General features: G+C 44.4%; 2 non-coding genes across 2 annotated transcripts; both read left to right on the top strand.

Annotated features, from left to right (window-relative positions):
• Positions 1–6,525: 6,525 nt before the first annotated feature.
• On the top strand, positions 6,526–6,599 carry Trnat-ugu. The gene has a single exon. It is a non-coding gene; the product is annotated as a tRNA-Thr (tRNA).
• Positions 6,600–20,133: 13,534 nt separating this feature from the next.
• On the top strand, positions 20,134–20,208 carry Trnas-cga. The gene has a single exon. It is a non-coding gene; the product is annotated as a tRNA-Ser (tRNA).
• Positions 20,209–22,675: the final 2,467 nt, after the last annotated feature.

Below are 22,675 nucleotides of genomic sequence, written 5' to 3'. Positions count from 1 at the left end.
ACCGTCGTGGAAACTCCATTGCACGACGAGAAAGTCACGGTATGGGTTGGATTTACCACATCTACCGTTATCGGGCCTTTTTTCTTCGAGGAAATGCGTGATTCTGGTTTTGTAACTGCTACCGTGAGGGGTGAGAGGTACGCCAATATGTTACAGAATCGCATCATCCCCAGCCTGGCTTATAAACACCTGCTGGAACGTACATTGGTTATGCAGGATGGCGTTCCACCCCATATTGCTAGATGCCTGATAGATCTCTTGCGCGCGTCGTTTGGTGACGATCGTGTGCTCAGCCGCCACTTTCGTCATCCTTGGCCTCCCAGGTCCCCAGACCTCAGTCCGTGCGATTATTAGCTTTGTGGTTGCCTGAAGTCGCAAGTGTATCGTGATCGAACGAAATCTCTAGGGATGCTGAAAGACAATATCCGACGCCAATGCCTCACCATAACTCCGGACATGCTTTACAGTGCTGTTCACAACATTATTCCTCGACTACAGCTATTGTTCAGGAATGGTGGTGGACATATTGAGCATTTCCTGTAAAGAACATCATCTTTGCTTTTTCTTACTTTGTTATGTTAATTATTGCTATTCTGATCAGATGAAGCGCCATCTGTCGGACATTTTTTGAACTTTTGTATTTTTTTGGTTCTAATAAAACTCCATGTCATTCCAAGCATGTGTGTCAATTTGTACCTCTCTATCTACATTATTCCGTGATTTATTCAGTTTTCAAATTTGTACTGACATTTTGATCACTCGGTACCTATGGATTAAAGGAGACAACTCATCCAAAAATAGCCACTAACTTCGTGACATTTCTTTTTAACACATTTTACTACACAGATCAAAAAATGTTTTGTATCGCCTCGGTTCCGAGAGTTCCGGAACCTGTACAGAAAACGGGAATAGAGATCAACATAAACATCATTTCCGCTCAGGCATGTTCGATAGGGTTCATGTCGAGAACACGCTGGCCTCTCTAGTCGAGCGATGTCGTTATCCTGAAGGATATCATTTACGGGATGTGCACGATGGGGACCGCGAATTTTCGTACATGGTTCAAATGGCTCTGAGCACTATGGGACTTAACTTCTGAGGTCATCAGTCCCCTAGTACTTGGAACTACTTAAACCTAACTAACCTAAGGACAGCACACACATCCATGCCCGAGGCAGGATTCGAACCTGCGACCGTGGCAGTCGCGCGGTTCCGGACTGAAGCGCCTAGAGCCGCTCGGCCACCGCAGCCGGCTAAAGGGACTGAGTCTGTGATACAATATCAACAGTCAATGTCTATTTTCGGGAGTTCTGGGAACTGGAGTAATGCAAAACTCTTTTTGATGTGCGTATTTCTTGCTACTATCGCATTCGAACATTTTGTTCATTGACTGATGGCAGTATTGTGCATACTGGACGATCTTTTGATCCGATGCTGAATTCTTTGAATGCCATGGTGCTAGTGAACGTGTTCTAGTTACTTTGATAACCTCTCTGTCTGCTACTAGTTGACAATCCCGGCAGTGCCCGGCTATTCATTTTGCCAGTTTTCTACTAGAAACGAAATTTATAGACGGCTATTGTTTTCGCGTACAGCCGTCTGCGCTTCTCAGTTGACAGCTGTCAAAAGCACTGCCAGGTGTCGGGGATTTCAATACAGTGTCTCGACTGTAGAAGAGTCTTACTAGTAAAGAATGAATGTATTAAAATTCCATTCCTGATGAAGCATTTTTCCATACATCTCAGTGTTTATAACGTTGCATTTCGTGAACTATATGTCGTGCAGTCACATATTTGTGTAGGTACATACAGCGGCATAGGGGGGATTTTTTCTACGAAATATATTGCGAAGAAGAGTTAGTAGCAAAGACGTAATAAATTTAAACGTCATGCATGGTGCGGCAGTTTTTCACGTATTTCACTGTTTATGGCGCAATATTTCCTGATCTATGTGTAATACAATGATGTAATTTTGTAGGTACATTCAGTGGCATACGTGGATACTATGTGCGAATGAAGTTAGTAGCGAAGAAGTAATAAATTTAAACGTCATGCACAATAAAGTAGTTGTTCGCTCATCACGGTGTTTATAACGTCATATCTCTTGAGCAGTGTGTGGTACCACGACATAATTTTCTAGGTGCATTAGGCGGAATATGTGGATACTGTCTGCGAAATTTATTGCCAATAGGGTTAGTAGTACAGAAGTGATACCTTTAAAAGTCATTTATGACGTGGCAATTTTCCACGCATTCCATTGTTTGTGACCTATATTCTGAGCTTGATAGGTACTTGATTCTTATGCTCACAGCGATTGTGATATATATGTACCAAGTTTGGTTGATGTCGGTCCAGCAGTTTAAGAGAAGATGTGGAAAACATATACACGCATTTATACAGTGCATGCAGAAATCGTGATTTCCACATACAATCTGGTCGTTGAATGTATTGGCACCAATGGTGGCACACAAATCTGCGCATTCGTTATTGTGATTATAAAAACACACAGCACAGTGGTACTTTTACGATGCACCTTTAAAAAGACGCTTTTATCATTACCATACTGCGTACCGAGTTATTACAACTCTATCAACATCTCCCTCAATTCGTTTGATGCTATCGTCATGGCTAATTTTTCAAACGCAGGAAAAATACTCCAGAACTAGTTGCATTAGCGTTTCGTCTGCAATTTCCTGTACCGACGTAATGCACTTTCCCAGAACCCTTGCAACATAACTAAGTCTTCCATTAACCGTCACTAATATTGATTTTACGTGATAGTCACATTTCATTTCTATTTTTAGTATTGCTTCTAAATACTTCATAAATTTTTAGTATTGCTTCTAAATACTTCATACTATGTGACACCCTCAAGTTGTTCACCACTGATCTTTTGATTACACACTACCGGTTTCGTGTCAGTGCTGCTGAAACTATGTGATATGTTTTTCATGTATTCTCAAAATTAATTAAAGATTCCATTACGCTTTCTTGATGTACGCCTGATGTTACTTTCGTTTGTGTAGAACATTCGCCGTCCAGTATAACGTACTGGGTTCTATTACTCAAACATTCATCGAATTACTAACGTATCTGCATTGATACTTAGTGTGGTCGTATCTATTTAACTGAAAGGCACAAGCGAGACACGTCGATCACACCGTTTACTGGGATTCCTCCAGTCAGCCATTATCAGCAGAGGGGAATCAATCCAAACAGCGTGGTTCTAAATGTCTGTGGAAACGTAATGTCAGCCCCAGACTGGTGCAATTCAAACTGCCTAGCTACTGCGTGTGATGGAATAGGCGGTTATACTGGAGGGCGGAATGTGTTCAAAACGACATAACTCGACAGTTTATTTGACGAAACAGCAGCTCTAGTTACGATAGATAATATTTATTGCCACGACCTGTATCGCATCCATTAGGGCATCGTCAGGCGAACGGCAATTGATTATCTCGAAAATAAAGACGCAGAACAAGTGTTCTAAAAGAGCATAGTAGCGCCGATACACAGTACAGTAACGAACAAGTGTGCATTGAAGAAATCTTGAAGTAGTATCCTAATTTTATTGCGTGCTGCACGGGAAAGAAAGGAACCACTGGCTTTGTCTGGACAAAGAGACCCTCACAAGTGAACTTCATAACACAGCGTTGCCGATTATTGTTCTTTATGAAAAGGGTCAAGCTAAATGGCTTGCCGTTTTTGAAGCCTTCCTATTGGACGCCACTTCGGTGACTTACGATTCCCTAGTCTACCTCAGTTATCCATCAGGGGAAGGGGGACCTACATTTCAATGTGGAGCCCGAACCAATGCCGTTCCTGGGATTCGTTGAGAGTAGAAGGCTATATTAATGTCTGTGATCCGGCCGGGATCCGATGCCGTGACCTCTCGGTTCAAAAAAATGGCTCTGAGCACCATGGGACTTAACATCTTTGGTCATCAGTCCCCTAGAACTTAGAACTACTTAAACCTAACTAACCTAAGGACATCACACACATCCATGCCCGAGGCAGAATTCGAACCTGCGACCGGAGCGGTCGCGCGGTTCCAGACTGTAGCGCCTAGAACCGCTCGGCCACTCCGGCCGGCTCGTGGCCTCTCGGTTTCCACTAGAAAGCCAGGCTCAACAGGTTCAAATTGGTGGCCGTACTTTATATTGTCAGAGCTTTGGAAGCTGTGAAAAAAATGTATTGCGTAGGTATTAATACCACAGTTGACCCAAACTTTTTAAAACAGTGTTAAAACGATTCGCGATTATAATACACCACCGGCGGTAGTTAACCATATAAAATATTACAATAATACATTTTAAAAGGGCAGACAGAAGGCAAAAATATGTATGATATGGATAATAAATTACAGTTTCAGTTCCGCATTCTGGCATTGTATTTTGATGGTACTGGTTCAAATGCCATGCATTTAAAGCCCAGCGCCCGCATCTCGTGGTCGTGCGGTAGCGTTCTGGCTTCCCACGCCCGGGTTCCCGGGTTCGATTCCCGGCGGGGTCAGGGATTTTCTCTGCCTCGTGATGGCTGGGTGTTGTGTGCTGTCCTTAGGTTAGTTAGGTTTAAGTAGTTCTAAGTTCTAGGGGACTTATGACCACAGCAGTTGAGTCCCATAGTGCTCAGAGCCATTTGAACCATTTTTTTAAAGCCCAGCGTATTGATAAATAAACAAATATGAAATATTTTCTGAGTAAAGAAGAAATATTTCCAAAACAGAAAATATATTACGCATTTCGAAAGGTAAACAATAGACGTGCCCTCTAAGGAATTACTCCAGTGATCTCAAATATATGGGCTAGCAGTCCAGCGTCTTAACAAGCGTATATGACATTCGCAGGGTCATCCAGTAAAAAATAGGATACAACCTTGCATTTGACGTAATGAAACCGATGTCTGATAAAACTTCACATGCGAAAGCATCGAGCAGGACCACACGAGTAATATTAACGCTTATTTGTACTCTAAATAACTCACAGTAATGGGAGTATTTTTATCTGGTCCGACAGCGAAACAGCCAGCGCAACAGGTCGCAAAACGGCGTGCTTTAGAGAACCACAGTGGTAAATACTCCGCCAGGCGGCGTCGGGAAATGGACGACCTCCATTAAGCTGCGCCGTCTCCGTTTCAGCAGTGCTTGTAGTATAGATTAATTGCTACCATTAATTCTCGCCAACTTATTGCACTAGCCGAAGTGCGATAGTCCAGGAAAACAGCCTCTGAACAAGCTGAACTTGAAAAGTCGTGACAGATATTTTCTGCACAGCGTTGATTACGGCACCAGAATTATCCCACTGATGTATACGTCTTTCTCCTCTTAGCACGGCCGCGATATGTGCGGCACAGTACGTCGCGGAGAGGGGTGATTCTCTGGTCAGCGAAGGCATCCGGTACCCCGCACGGCGTTAGCAGAAGACAGATAAACGAGGTCGTTATTTTGTACCGCTTACCTAAACGGCGAGAAATTCGGCCTTTATAGATTCTCGGCACCGGCGAGTAACGAGAAGCCAAGGCGCAGTTGGGAGAGCGCTGACCTGCTTATCTCGCGAAGGGGATCGCTTCGGAACGTAGCTGGCCACGGTCCGTGAAACGAGACCGACCCACGTGCAGTGCTGTGCCGAATAGTCTGCCAAAAGAGGAACCCGGCCGGGCTGACAAGTGCACTGGGCCGTAAATACACCCGCAAACGTGCGGCGTATGTTCCGCACTCTTAATGCCGCCACACACAACATTACTCAGCCCCCTGGGACACCAAAATACCGCCTGTAGCCTTGATGAAGGCGTCAAATTCGACAGCCACAGGCCAGTCCAACAGCAACACGACATTCTTGAAATGATCCAGATAGACCATCTCAAGGCTAAAGTTGAAAATTATACTATTTTGTCTAAAACTGACATGGTGAGACCGTGGCTGTGTGCAGTTAATGTAGGTTAATTCTTACAACGAAGAAAACAGCAACCAGCCACTATTAATACTAAGTGATGACTAACTGAAACCCTCAGCTGCCGACAGGTGTTGTTGATATACCTCTCACTGGAAGCGTGCAAGAGATAAATCCCTGCAGTCGCGCTTTTCATCTGTGTCCTCGGTGGCTCAGATGCAACAGCGTCTGCTATGTAAGCAGGAGATCCCGGGTTCGAGTCCCGGTCGGGGCACACATTTTCAGCTGTCCACATCGAGGTATATCAACAACACCTGTCGGCAGCTGAGGGTTTCAGTTAGTCATCCTTTGTTTCAGCGAAAAGCTGCACAGTCATCAACAGCATCTGTTCTTTCGAGAACAGTTACTGTCTTCATATACATAGTTAAAGGCTACCCAGCCATTGACCTTCGTCTGTGCGAATGCGCACAGGTTGCCCAAACTCTTACGGGAATCGCTAAAGCGTGCGCGAGTAATGAGTGGATGGACAAAATGTCTATAAGGTACATTACATATGTAGAATTGTGGACAGTTGGGAATGTGAGTCTCACTGGAAGCGTGCAAGGGATAAATACCTGCAGTCGCGCTATTCATCTGTGTCCTCGGTGGCTCAGATGGATAGAGCGTCTGCCATGTAAGCAGGAGATCCCGGGTTCGAGTCCCGGTCGGGGCACACATTTTCAGCTGTCCACATCGAGGTATATCAACAACACCTGTCGGCAGCTGAGGGTTTCAGTTAGTCATCATTTATTCCAGGGAAAAGCTGCACGGACATCAACAGTATCTGTTCTTTCGAGAACAGTTACTGTCTTCATATATACTGTTAACACTGCTATTTATTTAGGTAAATAGCGCCGTTACCGGTTTCGAACTGGCAAGTTCATCATCAGACGGCTGTTCACATGATTTTTCAAGATACACTTTACATTATCGTCCGTTTTCGATTTTTATTATTCCACTGTGGCGAAGTATTTTTGGTGTGTTCTTGCCCTACGGTAGAAAAACAGTGTTAGAAGCGCCCTGTGTGAAAAAAACTAACCTCCAAACGATGAAATACAGCGTAAATAAATGTGTGAGGTTAAGTGGTTATGGTACTTACGTCGAAAATTCCGCGCGATTTTGTTGCGAAGTTGCAGGATTGTATTTTCCGCATATTCCTAAATATATCCAGCACTTATGTAACTTGTATATCACCATATTGTACAAAGCACCGCACACACACACACACCAAAAAGAATTTGCCACATGTGAAGTTATCACAGAGATTGCAGATTTACAAACACAACAGTGTCAGAGACGTTTTCTCTGAGAGACATCACAATACACAGGTTGCTTTGATTTCACAGAATGACTGTTTTTAAACAATAACATAACTTAATGAAAATTAAAACACAAAGATAAACCTTACATTACGAGCGTATAATATTACAAATGAAGTTGACAGATGTAGTAACCAGCTTCTGTGAATGCTACTTATATGTTATTATGTAAATACTGTGCTGTATACAAGGAGCAACATAGAGGTGAGATAAAATGGATAATATGACACTAACAATTGTATTAACATCTATCTATGGTGCAAATGGTTCAAATGGCTCTGAGCACTATGGGACTTAACATCGATGGTCATCAGTCCCCCAGCACTTAGAACTACTTAAACCTAACTAACGTAAGGACAGCACACAACACCCAGTCATCACGAGGCAGAGAAAATCCCTGACCCCGCCGGGAATAGAACCCGGGAACCCGGGCGTGGGAAGCGAGAACGCTACCGCACGACCACCAGCTGCGGACTATCTATGATGCACTGAAATTTTGAATCAAGTATAGTAGCAGTATTTCCTTTTTTCAAGAATCAAGGTAGCATTACAAGTATTTATATTACAAAGAATACCATATTCAGTGAGCATTAATTACAAATAAATTGGGAAAATGTGATGGCCAGCTGTATGAATGTTACTTATTTGGTATCGTGTAAATACAGTGCAATAAACAGGTGACAACATTTACAGGAGATACATGAATAATGTGACAGTAGTAATAATATAAATATTTTGCAAGTACTTCAAAAAACAATAACTATGCCAGTCCCATACATCCAGTGTTATTAGCGTCCAACAATACCGAAGGGCAATCCCTACGTTACACCGGAGAACTTTTCTTTACAGAATATGCTATAAAATTCCGGCGATTAACAAAACGATTAGCTGTTGTGCTTGAGGAATGTCAGCTGTAGGTTTTCAGTGGCCTGTTTCTTAGCTATTTTGGAGTGTATTACTTGTCCCAAAAGTCAAAACCATGGAAACAGAGATGAGGCTATCTTGGAGGGCAGGAAATTTTCGTGTCTTTCCAGACTAATTTCTCCTCACCAAGTGTCTCATGAACCCCTGCCAAGGTTCCCTGTGCTCAATATCGACAATGTGCGCCTGCAGCTGATCACACTGCAGACGTTCCTGGACTTTGGCCAAGGCGTTTAACAGTCAAATAGGTCTTCTGCTTTGGGATGATTCTGGGTCTTTATCCTTTCCCCTTTTAATCACTTCTGCTCTAGCTGCTTTCCACACCGCCGGGACCCTACCTGTTCGCAATGCCTCGTTCAGTAATGCTGACAAATACAGCGCTATCAGTGGACTTACATCCACACGACTTGTGGGTAGTCGTCATCTTGATAAGGTGCCTTTCCAATTTTGGGCTTGTAAGTTGCTGATGAAAGAACTGAGATTCAAACTAACGGCTACTTTAGCCTTCTAGTAATGAGCCGTATTGTACCAACTCTGCAGGGTGTCCGAAAAGTCTTTCCCTGATTACATAAATTGATAACTCAGGCTAGAATTAGGATAAAAAATATGAAACTGGTGTCTAATTGTTTACATACTATCAGTACATACTATCAGTAAACTTCCACTTGCATTGTTGCCCAATGACAGTACACGTTGATATGACTTTGCGGTCGAAATGCTATCACGTATTGAGGACGATGATGGTTATCTCAGACGAATTACCCTTTCTGACGAAGCGACCTTTCTTGTCAGTGGAGTAGTGAATCGCCATAATGTGCGCAATTGGGGTTCACAACCCCTTGGCGAGGTCATGGAGTGCACCAGAGGCAGTCCAAAGCTGAATGTTTGGTGCGCGCTACTGCACGACCGAATTATTGGGCCATTCTTCTTCGTTGAGGCTATCATAACATCTGCAGTGTATCTGGACATGTTGCAACTGTATGCTGTTCCTCAGCTGCTTCAGTATCACCCCGATGTCTCGTTTCAGCAGGACGGTGCACCGCCTCATTGGGGCTTGGACGTCCGTGCCTATCTCGACATGACCTTTCCTGGGCGATGGATTGGTCGTGATGGGCCAACGGTTTGGCATCCACGCTCTCCTGACATAACCCCATCAGACTTCTTTTATGGGGTTATGTCAAGGACGAGATCTACCGAGCACGTGTACCAGATCTTGAAACCCTGCGGCAACGGATAACCACAGCCGTTGAATCGATCCCTCCAGTGATGTTGGCTAATGTGTGGACGGAAACTGAATATCACCTAGATGTGCTACGTGCTACCAAGGGTGCTCATGTGGAAGTTTTCTGATGTGTGAAAAAAAAACTTTGATAGTTTGTAAACAATTAGACACCAGTTTCATATTTGTATCTTACTTCCAGCCTGAGTTATCAATTTATGTAAACAGGGAAAGACTTTTCGGACACCCTGTATGTTAATTAAACCAGGCTTCAGAAAATTATAATCTCCTCACAAGCCCAGAATCGTATTGTTAGGTAAGCGTATAGACGTCCTTAATTGCCGTGGAAAATTCATTTGATGTGATGTAATCGACAATTTAGGAACTCGACTCCTAAACTGCCCTTATGCTCATAAATTAAGGATAACTGCAGAATGTGGTGCCACACAACGTGGCACTACACAAAACTGGTGCTGATAGCATAGGCACATAGGGAACACACATGACACAGATCTTTACGTCCACGGTATTGGTGATAAGCTGAGAAAACCGTCCCGAAACACATGTGCTACAAAAGGCCACTGCTTCCTGCGCATGTACCCCGACATCAATATGGGATATGATCACCATGCACACGTACACAGGCCACAGAACGGGTTGGCATGATCTGGATCAGGTGGTCGAGCAGCTGCTGGGGTATAGCCTCACATTCTTGCACCAGTGCCTGTCAGAGCTCCTGACGTGTCGTAGGGGTTTGAAGAATTGCAGCGATACGTCGACCGAGAGCATCCCAGACGTGCTCAATGGGGTTTAGGTCTGGAGAACAGGCAAGCCATGAGAGACGCACAGGAAATGCGGAACTGTCATCTTTCTATGCTATGTACTTATTATACGATGAGAAGCATCAGAAATTAGAACAGTGGGAAAGTTAACATTAGAATTGGGAATCACGAATCAGATGAACTGTAGGAATTTTGCTACATGGGCAGCAAAATAACCCATGATGGACGGTGCAGGAAGGGCATAAAAAGCAGACTAGCACTGGAGAAAAACGCATTCTTGATCAAGGGAAGTCTACTTATATCAAATATAGGCCTCAATTTGAGGCAGAAATTCTGAAGATGTATGTTTTGAACACAGCATTGTACGGTAGCGAAACGCGGACAATGGGAAAACCGGAACAGAAGAAAATCGAAGGATTTCAGTCTTGGTGTTACATACGAATGTTGAAAATTAGATTGATAAGGTAAAGGAATGAGGAGGTTCTCTACAGAATCGGCGAGGAAATACACCCCCCCCCCCCCCCCCGCGATGGAAGGACACGATGTAGGACGTTTGTTACGACATCACGGAATAACCTCGATGATACTGGAGGAAGCTGCAGAGGATAAAAACTGTACAACAAAACAGAGACTGGAATACTGGAGTACATCCAGCAAATAACTGAGGACGTAGGTAACCAGTGTAGACACTGATGACTTAAAAAAAGAGGAATTTCTCAGGTGTTACTTACCACTGTTAGTACTCCCACAGCACAGTAAGGAGTTAATGTCGTAGCTGGAGCATAATTACGGGTCCACAAATGTGACTAGGCAGGAGAATTGCAACAACAACAATTTCGTAAAGTAGAAATACACATACGAGGGGCATTTCAAAAGTTCTACATACTAACTAACTTATAGATAGAATTGATGAACATTATTTATTTTACAAAATACATTTACAGGCATTCAATACAATCTCCATTCTTGATATGACAGCTTCGCAACGTACTGACAACTTCTGTATTCCTGATGTGGCACCTTCATTATTGATCTACCTGATTACTCGTGTCGGCTCACTGGTAGCTTCTTCAACTGCATCAAAACATTTTTCACGGAGTCGCTCCTTCAGTTTCGGAAACAAACCAAAGTGTGGTGCGCTTATATCAGGGCTGTATGGTGGGTGGGGAACTATTTCTCTCACTGTTAGGGCAACGTGCGGCCTTGCGTTGTCGTGCAAAATGTGGATACGGCTGGAACCTTGTTCGACCTTCTCTGACGAATTTTCTGTCGCAAAACATTCTGAACAGCTTGTAGTACGCGCCTGTTGTAGACTTTCCCTGGGGCACTCGTAGCCATGACTCCATTCACGTCACAGACAAAGATCATCAATTTCACCTTTGATTATTGGCGGCAGAATTTTTTCAGGTGTTGGGAGTTGGAACTTTTCCATTGTGGCAATCGAGATTCAGGATCTCGTTCACAATCTCGTATCCAAGTTTCATGAAGTACTACTGTCCTTTCAAGTAACTGTTCTCCCTTAGTTCGATAACTTCTGCTCTTCACTCAGATCAAGCGGAACAGATCTGGAAGCAACATTTCTCATCTTTAAGTCTCCAGTTATAATTCTGTAAACGGAAGTGATAGACATACTTGCCTAATAATGTAATTTACTCACATGCTTTAGCCGGCCGAAGTGGCCGTGCGGTTAAAGGCGCTGCAGTCTGGAACCGCAAGACCGCCACGGTCGCAGGTTCGAATCCTGCCTCGGGCATGGATGTTTGTGATGTCCTTAGGTTAGTTAGGTTTAACTAGTTCTAAGTTCTAGGGGACTAATGACCTCAGCAGTTGAGTCCCATAGTGCTCAGACCCATTTGAACCAACTCACATGCTTTACGCCGAGTCTCTCTAAAAAGACCATTATCGATAACCTAAGAGGCGGAGTCACTTGCAGTTGACTGCCTTACACTTCTTCGGTTGTCCTCAGTGCTCTCGCGACTTTCAACAAATCCCGTGATACTGTGCTACGACCCATTACACAAACCACACACTTCTCTCAAAGCGTTGTAAATTTTCGTTGTGTTCTTTCCACGTAGGGATTCGATTTTGGCGTAGGAAAGCTGGTCACTACGTGCAATCCAACCTGACTCTGATTCAGCTTCCATTTTAAAGCTGAATGAGTCATGACACGGCCAAACAAACCAGCAAATACGACCGTCACGCCTAAAGTCTCGCTCACTACTGACTTTGTGACGCTACAACGCAGTCCTTGCTATGAATTCTTTCGCTTACTTAACACATGAAACTATTTGTGTACGATGTATTGTCTAGTGTAAATATGTATTGTAAATACTATGTTTAAATTATGTTATATTTAAGACTGGCAAGTCAGGGCATATTTATTTAACGTTGAAGTCAGAGAGATTGTTTTGTTGTGCCGCTGGGCGCGGGAGCGCGCCAGCGGGCAGTAGTAGCAGTGACGCCGTGCTCGGAGTAAGACGTACAGTCGAGTGCGGCCATTCCTAGCTGGGTTACACCTAACGGCTAGTGTGTGGATCTAAGTACGACGGGAAAGTAATGGTAGGCATATCTGGAAGTATGGCCGGGCAAGTTATTATGGATTAATGGGCATAGTGCTGAAGAAACGAGGACTTAAATGTGAAGCGCACTGTGGGCCCAAGTCGCAACAGTAAAAGCCCGATGCCACATTGTGTCGCTGCCGTGGACTTCCGTCAATTCACCGACAACAGAGGGAAGTAAGATCTACGTAATTTTAGTAGGATAAAATTGTAGAAGGCTTGCCAGTGACTGTGCTTTTCTCTGAAGTTGAACAATTAATAACAAGCACTTTATAATCGAAGTGTTGCGTTACATTCCACCCGACAATAACACCAAGTAGGTTCCTTCCGATCCTTGCCTTATTTAACCGAGTGTGTCACGCCATTATCAAGAGAAAATATGTTAATTATCAAATTATTTGCATAGACGGTGAAGAGTAAATTTCAGACTGGTTATCGTAGTTAATTGTTGCACTTAATAAGCTTACGCCAACCTTAGTAACTTAATAATAGACTGAAGTAACAAATTTGGTTATTAAGATTTATTTCAATGCATATTCAGCTGAAGTTAATTCAAGGATATTTCATGAAACTATAAAACTTATTCCACCTGACAATCCTCCAATTAATGAATTATTATCATTCAAAAATAGTTAATCAATTATTGGCAATATATTTCATTATCAGTAGATTAAACTGTGCGAAGTACCTAATTTTAGAGACAGAATGACAGTCCATTATTCAAAATCTCGGTAGATAATTATCTCTGTTGTCAGCATTGCACTTAGCTGACAAATTATGAACAAAATAATTATCAAAATACTTATTGAGAGTTAACCATTAATGTTTAAGTGTAGTTAGACTGTTATGACATTGTTTTATATGACTACTGAGCCTGACACAGCACTTACGTAAAAGTTCCCGTTCCACCTGCTGCGCTACAAACAGGTAAACTTTATTTTTGACACAATTATCCACGTACTTAGCAGTACTGTCGCTCATCAGTTGAGCTGGCGACCGATTTTTGAACTGCTTTTACAACTTTATCATTTCTTTCGGCGAAATTTCCACTGGCAAAATTTATTTCCAAATTATTTCCATTATTTCATTTACCGATCGTTATTGAATGAAATTACTCCTTCAATAACGATCAAGTTATATCGTCTCCTGTTTCCTGCGGAATAATCATTATTTGCTTCTGATTCGGATGCCTTAGTCCGACGCGGGTCAAAATTCATAATTCACGGTCATTGTCAACTAGTAATTTCGCAAATCCCGGGAAGCAGGGGGGGGGGGGAGGGTTATAACTTGAATTTCAACTTGATCACGCCATCGTAACGCTCGCGCACGAGCAGTGTGCAGGACTTCTGAAATGACCCTCGCAGAATCCCCAGCAGAAAATCGTGTCACATCCCCACACTACCACAGCGTCCCTTAGTTAAGAGTTAATTAGGGTAAACTAACAGTATCACGGCTATAAGAAGAGCAAATCCGTCGTATTCCAAGCGCTGAGTGGACATTCAGGAACCACGCCGCGTCTCAACCGCGCGTTTCTCTCTCTCTCTCTCTCTCTCTCTCTCTCTCTCTCTCTGCGTCGGCCTGGCAGTGCCGCCTTAAACTCTGCCATTTCTTTCCCTTCCGTGGCGCCGACCCGGCAGGTTTGGAGGCTCACGCCAGCCAGCCTTTTATCCCGGCGCCCCTTCTCCCCGCCGAATCTCAAACTAGTCACCCCCACGGCATTTATCACCTCCCCCACGCCAGACCCTTACACAGTCGTAACCATTGTTCGTCAGACGATTAAGCTATCTGACCCCTCCTCCGTTTTATAAAGAATAAAAAAAAAGAGTGGGGAGCGAAGTCGGGATCCGGGAGTGGTGCCCAGTGCACCGGCGATGGAAACTGTAAAACGGTCGAATATTCTGTGATTTTTTTTTTTTTTTTTACTTCGCGTTTCCGTCTAAACTAGGGTGCCTTGCTGGAAAGGAATCGTTCCGTCACTCCTAAAACACCCGTGCTCCTAGATGGCGACGCGCGACAAAAGAAATCGTAAAGCGCCAACCATTCCGTAGGGAGGCCTTATCACCGAATCGAATCAGGAGGGCGGAAATATCTTTCCAGAGACTGGCTGATTTCTTTACGACGGTATTCAAGGCAGAGTGCGGAAGTGCACCTAAATTCTGTGAGGTACAGCAAAAATATCATGGCTAACACCTACTACGAAGGAAGGAAGGAATTTGGTGTCTAACGTGCTGTCGACAGCGATGTCATTAGAGAACGAGCACCAGTTCAATTCGACGAAAGTAGTGAAGAAAATTGGAAATGACAGTTTTGAAGGACGTAGCCTATCCAGGCGTTCGCTTCACGTCATTCTGGGAAACGAGAGACAACCTACATCTGGATGACAAACGGCTATTTGTGTTCAGCTTGTGCCAAAGACAGATCCACTGCCAATTTTATTTATTTCTATACGAGTATTATATTCTATTGTGTTTAATCATGCGTTAGTCTTACTCAGCAGTCTTAGTTCGATATGCAGTAAGACGTGCTATGAATGCAGAGACTTTATTTACATGATGTTCATTCATTCTTAAGTCATTACAGTACATTGTACACCATTCATGCTCTTCATTTGCGTGGTCTCATAAATAAATAGTTGTTTCGCATAGGAAAAGAACTTTTCTTTTAGATGAGTGGAAAATAGAACTAGCAAAAAGTGGGCAACGCTACACTCAAATGGTTCAAATGGCTCTAAGCACTATGGGACTTAACATTTGAGGTCATCAGTCCCCTAGGACTTAGAACTACTTAAACCTAACTAACCTAAGGACATCACACACATTCATGCCCGAGGCAGGATTCGAACCTACGACCGTAGCAGTCACGTGGTTCCGGACTGAAGCGCCTAGAACCGCTCGGCCACAGCGGCCGGCCGCTATACTCATGTAACACACATAAGTAGTTACGCAGCAAAAAGTAAATAAACATTAGTACTGTAATATTGTCTCGTGATATACGTGAATAAATGGGTAGTGCTGTAAGCCAAAGTGAAATTAGATCTAAACCGTCAGTGTGAAACGCAGGAATACCGGAGAAATGTGCACGCAGACGACACTTCCAGATCTAATCGGAGGCCAGATAAAATTGCAGTAAGTGAAAATATCATACTTCAACAACATTTGGAACGAACTGTTGTTACATCGAGAAGCAAACCACACTTGTAAAGATTCTAGAAAACTGGTCATGTTTTTAAATGAATAATGTGAACCGCACATGCTCAAATAAATACAAATTTTTGTACAGTTATTGAGTAGGTCATCTTGTTATTCCGTATGTGTCGTCCTGGAGTTGAAGCTAATTAGCATTCGTACACCAGCTGTCCGACTTTCAATGTTTCCGAACACATTTCAATAAATCACATCACTTCCATTGCGTGTTGATCGTGCGTGGTTACTGTATGAACTTCTGCCAACTGCTGGCAACACGATCTACAGCAAATACACACACTCAACACACAATAAAACTGAATAAACCGCTCTAATTATTAATGAATGGTCCAGCCCATCAAAGAAAGGTATCTAAGAATTTATGAAATTTTAGAGTGATGAACTCACATTCTATATTCTACACCTTAGTTATTATTCCGTGGGCCACTGAACAGAGCGTGTCGTAGGATAGGTACTTCGTAATAATATTACCCAGTTATTGTTTTATTTCAATCGCGTGTGAAGCGAAAAAAATTACATTTGACACGCCTTTGTTCAAGCCATAATCTCTCTGACCCATGAACGGGCTATACGATGATGCCACTATATTTTCACAGTGTAGACTACGACGTTGCAAAAATTTCCAGCGATGTTCCTTACGATTTCTGCTCCACTTCCTTAGGATTTGCGTTAAAGTGTCGGCTGTGCCACCCCCCACAGGATTTTCATACCGACGAATCATGTAGAATACATGAAACAGAGCAGCCCAGATACTTTCCTCGCGAAAAGAAGTGTATTAGTATTTGAATATGAACTTGAGGAAGAAATTTATGAGAATATACACCTAAAGCACTGTATTATGACTCTTACAAAAACGGAAAACAAGAGAACCGAAGTGTTTGAGATAGTTTTATAAAATAATGCTCAAAAATAAGTATAGTAGAAAGATAAGAAATTAAGAAGTTATCTACAGAATCATAGAGCATACGCAGGAAACATCAAGTGGAAGAGGAGACAGGATAGTAGGATATGGACTCAGCCATGGGACACTGACAGCAGAGGGTACTTTCCACGGTACTACATCTACATCTAGATTTATACTTCGCAAGCCACCCAACGGTGTGTGGCGCAGGGCACTTTACGTGCCACTGTCACCTCACTTTCCTGTTCCAGTCGCGTATGGTTCGCGGGAAGAACGACTGCCGGAAAACCTCCGTGCGCGCTCGAATCTCTCTAATTTTACATTCGTGGTCTCCTCGGGAGGTATAAGTAGGGGGAAGCAACATATTCGATACCTCATCCAGAAACGCACCCTCTCGAAACCTGGACAGCAAGCTACACCGCGATACAGAGCGCCTCTCTTGCAGAGTCTGCCACTTGAGTTTGCTAAACATCTCCGTAACGCTATCACGCTTACCAAATAACCCTGTGACAAAACGCGCCGCTCTTCTTTGAATCTTCTCTATCTCCTCTGTCAACCCGATCTGGTGCGGATCCCACACTGATGATCAATACTCAAGTATAGTTCGAACAAGTGTTTCGTAAGACACCTCCTTTGTTGATGGACTACATTTTATAAGGACTCTCCCAATGAATCTCAACCTGGCACCCGCCTTACCAACAATTAATTTTGTATGATCATTCCACTTCAAATCGTTCCGCACGCATAGTCCCAGATATTTTACAGAAGTAACTGCTACCAGTGTTTGTTCCGCTATCATATAATCATACAATAAAGGATCCTTCTTTCTATGTATTCGCAATACATTACATTTGTCTATGTTAAGGGTCAGTTGCCACTCCCTGCACCAAGTGCCTGTCCGCTGCAGATCTTCCTGCATTTCGCTGCAATTTTCTAATGCTGCAACTTCTCTGTATACTACAGCATCATCCGCGAAAAGCCGCATGGAACTTCCGACACTATCTACTAGGTCATTTATATATATTGTGAAAAGCAATGGTCCCATAACACTCCCCTGTGGCACGCCAGAGGTTACCTTAACGTCTGTAGATGTCTCTCCATTGAGAACATGCTATGTTCTGTTTGCTAAAAACTCTTCAATCCAGCCACACAACTGGTCTGATATTGCGTAGGCTCTTACTTTGTTTATCAGGTGACAGTGCGGAACTGTATCGAACGCCTTCCGGAAGTCAAGGAAAATAGCATCTACCTGGAACCCTGTATCTAATATTTTCGTGGTCTCATGAACAAATAAAGCGCGTTGGGTCTCACACGATCGCTGTTTCCGGAGAGGGGGGAGACCTAAAGGGCAAAATTTTCAGGGGAAGACTAAGATTACAATACGTAGAGCAAATAATTGAGAACATCGAGTTTAAGTACAACACTGAGATAAACGTTTGCAGCAGGAGAAAAGAAGGAAACACGTAAAACGTTCTTGGATTCGTTACCAAGCGCAGACCCGAAGAAAGACGTCGAAGGATTTCAATCAATGAAGCAGCTCCACAAATGACATCTTACTAGACTCTCGTATAGCATTCGCACAACCGATGAAGAGCGTTGTCACAGAATTTTATCAACAGTACTGTTCTTGATTTAAGTTCCACACCTTCGTTCCATTCCATACCTCCTCGAAGCGTAGCATTACCCTTAGATTTTCATATAAGACAGGACCTAGAGGTTTACCAATGGTGCTAAATTTGATTCCATAGCGTTCTTTCTCTTGTTTACGCACTTTTTTTTTTCACTGTAATGGCAAATGTATTCCCACGATGTTGAGGAAGAGAGGAACTGGCCGCCCCAAGCGAGCCACAAAAGTAAAAAAGTTTCATTTTCTGGCCATAGGCTGGCCAATCGCCCCCGACCGACCGCCGTGTCATCCTTTGTCAATTGCGTCATCCGATGCTGCCTGGAGGTGCATGTACTCAGCACACCTCTCTCTCGATAGCTGTCCGGTTTCTTGACCTCGGAACCGCTACGAATCGCTCGAGTAGCCCCTCAGCTGGCATCAAGCGCCTGTGTGCGCCCATTACCACCCCTCCCAACAAGGAAAAATCACTGGCAGTACCGGGAATCGACCCTGAACCCGTCGTCAGTCACGCTGACCACTTTATTTTCCGGGCTTACGAAACTCAGAGCTAATTTGTCTTTTTCCCCTGTCTTTCCTGATTATAAACGAGCCCATAAAAAAGATGGGTGCGTTTGCCATCTCCGTTTGCCACCGCCACTTTGACCGTAAAAACAAAAATACATGCACCACTTCATGCGTTGGCCCCTAACTACGCTTATGAGTTCTACCTAAATTAAGAAATGAATAAAAGATAGGAGGGAAAGGATAACGAATGTACTAGGGCTGTTTGGAAAGTAAGGTCCGATCAGTCGTGAAACGAAAACCAGAGTGAAGATCAAAAGTTTTTTATTCGCAAGAGTTAGACTCACCTTCCAGCTACCTCCCTAAATAGTCGCCGCTTCCCTCGTCACAGATAGCAGCCACCTGTGCTTTCCGCCAATTCTCTACGCTGGTCTGCCTTTCGTTGTTTGTGCCAAAATGTTGTCTTCGTAGCCAGCGGTTCATGTGAGCAGAGATTACGAACGGAGGGAGCCAATTAAGGGTTGTGTTGTGGGTGATCAAACGCTTCCCACTGAAAACTCTGCAGGAGCGTCTTCATTGCCCATGCAGAATGTGGCTAGTAATTGTCTTGAAGAAAGAAATGCATGACATTTGTGTAATGTGGGCTGCAGAGCTTCAGGCGATATCTCTCACTACATCCACATACTTTGCGAGATAGACAGTTGTTTTATGCATTTCTATGTAATAACTTTGCTCTCTGAACCGAAAGAGCGACATGAAGCGTTCGATAGATACACCAAAGACACTGAAACTTCCTGGCAGATTAAAACTGTGCGCCGGACCGAGACTCGAACTCGGGGTGTTTGCCTTTCACGGGCAAGTGCTCTACCACCTGAGCTGCCCAAGCACCTACCTTCCAAACTTTACAAAAGCTCTCCTGCGCAACTGCTGAAAGGAAGGATATTGCGGAGACATGGCTTCCAGAATGAGATTTTCACTCTGAACCGGAGTGTGTGGTGATATGAAACTTCCTGGCAGATCAAAACTGTGTGCCGGACCGAGACTCGAACTCGGGACCTTTGCCTTTATTTCAGGAGTGCTACTTGTGCAAGGTTGGCAGGAGAGCTTCTATAAAGTTTGGAAGGTAAGAGACGAGGTAGTGGCAGAAGTAAAGTTGTGAGGACGGGGCGTGAGCCGTGCTTGGGTAGCTCAGTTGGTAGAGCAATTGCCCGCGAAAGGCAAAGGTCCCGAGTTCGAGTCTCGGTCCGGCACACAGTTTTAATTCACCAGTAAGTTTCATATCAGCGCATACTCGGCTGCAGAGTGAAAATCTCATTCTGGACTCCAAAGACACTGTCCAACACATTTGTGCAAAGTTCCATCTGATTTTCACAATTGTTTCTATTTCACGCCTAATCGGGCCGTACTTTCCGAATACGCCTCGTATGTAACAGAGAATTTTGCTCCTCGGACCTGTGAAGTGAAGTCCAACGGAGCCACCCGTAGATGTGGAAAAGGCCATACACGTCTTCTCGAAATAAAGGGGAAGACTGTTGAGGATCGTAGGATCAAAAGATCAACAATAGTGCACCGATCAACTAGTCATTGCAGAAACATTCCAACTGCTCAGCGGAGCGTAGAAAGCACTCTAAAAGGAATTGGAGAGGTATTGCCTGTATTTCGGATTACAGGCGATGGCGCTGTTATGTTGGCAGAAGAGCCAACACCGTGTTACTAGTGGAGGCCGAAATGCACGCGTTTTAGGAATTAGAATTCAGAAAGCGGACGTAATTAGTTTGATACTTAACTTTAATCCATTAATGATGAACGTCGCTGTTCAGCATACATTCTTGAAGAATATGACGCCTTGCTAGGTCGTAGCAAATGACGTAGCTGAAGGCTATGCTAAACTGTTGTCTCTGCAAATGAGAGCGTATTTAGACAGTGAACCATCGCTAGCAAAGTCGGCTGTAAACTGGGGCGAGTGCTAGGGAGTCTCTCTACACCTGCCGAGTGGCGGCGCTCGGTCTGCAATCACTGATAGTGGCGACACGCGGGTCCGGCGTATACTAACGGACCGCGGCCGATTTAAAGGCTACCACCTAGCAAGTGTGGTGTCTGGAGGTGACACGACAGGCGCAATGTCGTTCGTTCGAATTATTACAAAAATCATGAATACTTTTCTCTCCAGCGGCAAAAAAATATTGTACTGCAAGGCTGCAGAACCAATTTACAGAGTGAGCCTTAGTCTGCTGGTAGTACGTGTCATCCGGGAACATCAGCATTTGCGTTGTTATTCGGTCAGGAGTAGTAGGTGCAAGGAATGCCAGAATTCGCTGGACCAAGCGCTAGACGTCTACAGCTAGGCCACAAACGAAGCGATGATCGTCCATCTCTGGCAGCCATGCACGTGACGCAAAGCGGGGAGTCGGCGAGGTGAGCTTGGTGTAGACAAGGACGATTCGGATGCTTCTCGTTGATGGTGACATACTTATGTGCATGTGAAATCTTATGGTACTTAACTGCTAAGGTCATCAGTCGCTAAGCTTACACACTACTTAACCTAAATTATCCTAAGGACAAACACATACACCAATGCCCGACGGAGGACTCGAACCTCCGCCGGGAGCATCCACACAGTCCATGACTGCAGCCCCTTAGACCGCTCGGCTAATCCCGCGCGACGATGGTGACATACGACGCGGAGCGTACAGCAGTGTCAAGAACAGTGGGTGCTGACCACAGTTACGGAGGCGGACCCAGCTACTCACTCATTTGCACTTATGCGCCTGACTGGACACGGCACTCGTGCGATATGCACAGCTCAGCTTTCTCCTAATTGGGAAGGCGGTCGACATTCATCCACTGGAACAAACGGCTCTCCCCGAGGCAGGCGCTTGGCGCGAGACCTGGAGCCGCGGCCGGTCCCATAAAGAAGGCGTAACGCGGCTCTGGGGAGTGGGAGTGGCACCGCGCCATACCGAATATTTACGGCGGCTGCTTTCACACGCACCGGGACTGTAATCTCGCTACGGCAATGAAAAGCGGGTCACCAGGAACAAGAACGGATATGGCCCGCGCCGGCCGGCATCGACCGCTGCTCCAGTCGTGCAAAACACGCCGTGGGCAGGGCAAACTGTGGGGGCAGCAACTCTGCAGAGGTGCCTGACCACCATTTCTCCTCATTAACACGAGATGCTTTTAGAGGTTCTTGTGCGCAACACACTGCGGACAGAAACGGAAAGCTACGGCACTTATGGTACCTCTGGATAACGGCCGGAAACTCCGTTCTGACTATGTACTCTAGAAGTAATTCGTCGTGGGTCGCTGGAGCAGTGAAGGGTGTTTAGCGATCGGAACAAAAGAGCAGAACGTTCCTGTGTGCAAGAAAGGTCGAAGGACAACTTGATATAATTACAGGCCGGCCCGTGTGGCCGTGCGGTTCTAGGCGCTTCAGTCTGGAACCGAACGACCGCTACGGTCGCAGGTTCGAATCCTGCCTCGGGCATGGATGTGTGTGCTGTCCTTAGGTTTAAGTATTTCTAAGTTCTAGGGGACTGATGACCTAAGATGTTAAGTCCCATAGTGCTCAGAGCCATTTGAGCCATATAATTACAGGCCTATGTCACAGTCGTCATTCTGTTCGTGGAAGATGTTTTATGGTCGCGAACTGTGAGATATTTGGAGGACTAAAGAGGATGACTTGTGAGTGTGGACAGTTTTAGGTTGGACATACTGT

Source organism: Schistocerca piceifrons, chromosome 5 (assembly GCF_021461385.2).
Source record: "Schistocerca piceifrons isolate TAMUIC-IGC-003096 chromosome 5, iqSchPice1.1, whole genome shotgun sequence".
NCBI lineage: Eukaryota > Metazoa > Arthropoda > Insecta > Orthoptera > Acrididae > Schistocerca > Schistocerca piceifrons.
Note: the sequence above shows the minus strand (reverse complement) of the source record. Positions and strands in the feature narration are given on the sequence as shown.